This window comes from Spermophilus citellus (assembly GCF_964194105.1).
Source record: "Spermophilus citellus genome assembly, chromosome: 3".
Classification (NCBI taxonomy): domain Eukaryota; kingdom Metazoa; phylum Chordata; class Mammalia; order Rodentia; family Sciuridae; genus Spermophilus; species Spermophilus citellus.
Window position 1 is genome coordinate 119585733 of NC_138184.1, and position 2879 is coordinate 119588611.

Consider the following 2879-nt stretch of genomic DNA (forward strand, 5'->3'; position numbering starts at 1 on the left):
CCCTACTTAACCACAAAGAAGGATGATATCCTTTATTTGCTGGTAAATGCGTGGAACTGGAGAAGATCCTACCAAGAGAAATAAGTCAGACTAAGAAAATCAAGGGTCAAATGTTTTCTCTCATATGTGCAAGTGAACAGTATTTTATTTGATGAATTCATACCAAGATGGTTTAATCCAACTATTTGTTAGTAGTATTATTTTATCCAGACATGTCCCCTTGAATTCATGAACAGGTCATGCATATGACTGATGCAAGGTGAAGTATTGATTCTTTATGAACTTAGGCTCAATACTGAAGTTCCCTTTATTTCTTCTCTCTGGAAAACTAGGATTAAATCTCATGATTAGGTAAAGAGAGCAAATATAATTGCAACCTCCAATCATGGCCTGGCACCCATCGACCTTTTAGTGCCTGTCCAAGCATGTCCACTTCTGCTGCTTGCTGAGACCTAACCTTAATAGAAGCATTGCCTTCAATGCAATAAGCCATCTGTCACTCATTTCTCTTCTCCTATGAGCCAGTCAAAGGCAATGTAGAGAGAATGGCTACTCATTACTGTATCACCAGACAATGTGACTTGGGAAAACAGATTGTTTTGCTAATATTAAAACAACAAAACAAAACAAGCCTTCCATCTGGCCTGGTTCAGTGATCCAAAAATATGTAACCTAAACATGTTATGACATTTCTATTTCTTCTTCCACGAGGAAGAAATCATAATAATGTTATGCAGGACATTTCTCACAGTTTAGTTAACATCTATTTTACCTTTATAATTTCCAGCTTGATTTTTTTTTCTGATCATCTAACAAGAAAAAAATTAAAATACCCATGAAAATATGTCCTTAGAAATCTTATTTAAATAAAAATAATTAGTTTTCTATGAAAGTAATGTGTGTTTAATATAGAAAAATAGAAGCGGGGTAAATACAATCCCATCAGCTAGAGTTACACCTATGAATATGCTTTATCACTGCTAACCTTCCAAAGATCTCAGACCTCTCTGGCATACCCAACACTAACCTATCTGCCGGGCTGCTACATTACCTATCATTTTTAAAACAACCCTATTAAGTTAAAAAGCCCTTTTGGACAAGATTTGAAAAAAAAAAGTTTCATTTATTTTATCTACCAAGAATGAACAAAATAATGTATATAAAGTTTTGGAAATCTGACACATCTTCAGATTTTTCTTTCTAAACCATGTTAAGACAGTATAATTCAATCAGTCTGTGCTTTGATGATTCCATCTTCTCTAAACATATAACACACCACTGATAGATTAAGCAAAGCAAGAAAAAAATTACAGTATTGTTTTATGCATAAGAAAGTGCTCCTATGTATGATAAACTGCAGAGAAATGCAAAGCAATAAAGAGCTAGCTGCAGACAGCTAAGATCTAGAACAAAGATCAACAGTCCTTCCTCAAAGCTCAACATCTGTGGAGAGCAGGGCTATAAGAGATTCAATTAGAGTGCGTGTGTGCCCGGTCCCCCAAACAAGGAGTCCTGTAGCCCAGGTCTTACCTGAGTCAGGATGAGGGAGTGGTGGGTCCAGGTACTGGCTGTGCCTCTGCTGGTCGCGTACCTGCACATCCCACCCCCTCAGCTCTCTCCTGCTCTGCACTCATGGAAGACTTCTGGCAAGTTTTTCACCTACAAGGGACTGCCCATCTTCTACCAGGACTCTGTGGGTGTAGTTGGCAGTCCTGAGACAGTTATGCTTTTACATGGCTTTCCAACTTCCAGCGATGACTGGTACAAGATTTGGGAAGGTCTGACCCTGAGGTTTCATAGAGTGATTGCCCTTGACTTCTTAGGCTTTGGCTTCAGTGACAAACTGGCCAGCATCATGGAGGCGCTTTTGTGCCATCTAGGACTCCAGTACCGTAGGATCAACCTGTTGTCTCACGACTGTGGAGACATTGTTGCTCAGGAGCTGCTGTACAGGTACAAGCAAAATCGATCTTGCCGGCTTACCATAAAGAGTCTCTGTCTGTCAAATGGAGGTATCTTTCCTGAGACTCAATGGCCTCTTCTTCTCCAAAAGCTACTTAAAGATGGAAGTGTGCTGTCACCCATCCTCACGAGGTTGATGAACTTCTTTGTATTTTCTTGAGGTCTTACTCCAGAAAGTCTTTGGACCATACACTTGACCCTCTGAGAGTGAGCTGTAGGATATGTGGAAAGGAATCCGAAACAATGACGGGAACTTGGTGATTGACAGTCTCTTACAGTACATTAATCAGAGGAAGAAGTTTAGAAGACGCTAGGTGGGAGCTCTTGCCTCTGTAAGTATTCCCATTCATTTTATCTATGGGCCATTGGATCCTATAAATCCCTATCCAGAGTTTTTGGAGCTGTACAGGAAAACGTTGCCGTGGTCCACAGTGTCAATTCTGGATGACCACATTAGCCACTACCCACAGTTAGAGGATCTCATGGGCTTCTTGAATGCATTTATGGGTTTCATCAACTCCTTCTGAGCTGGAAAGAGTAGCTTCGCTGTATTATCTCCCCCACTCCCATATCTGTTGTGTATTCCACTTAGAAAGAAATGCCCAAAAGAGGTCCTGGCAATCAAACACTGTTTTCTCACCAAAGTTCACTTTACTCACATTGATGGAACAGAATATAGAAAAAAGGCATCAGAAACTCTGACAAAATAACCCACCTCATTCCTTTGACGTCTGATGAAGTATATAGACTTGTCTTTGTGTTATTAGGAAATTCTGATGAGCATGACTTCTCATGGATGCATAGAGACAGGCATTAGAAATTCTTTTGCTTAGAAGACTTTTTAACACTTCTGTGGACTTTCCTGAAGTATCCGAAAGTGCTAATTTCTAGCCCAACCCCAGTTGGAATTCCACTGT

At 40.0% G+C, this 2879-nt stretch overlaps 1 pseudogene across 1 annotated transcript; it reads left to right on the forward strand.

Moving 5' to 3' along the window:
* Nucleotides 1–1540: 1540 nt before the first annotated feature.
* LOC308644755 (mesoderm-specific transcript protein-like) lies at nucleotides 1541–2489 on the forward strand (annotated as a pseudogene). The gene is made up of 2 exons: nucleotides 1541–2123; nucleotides 2231–2489. The product of its transcript is annotated as a mesoderm-specific transcript protein-like (transcript).
* Nucleotides 2490–2879: the final 390 nt, after the last annotated feature.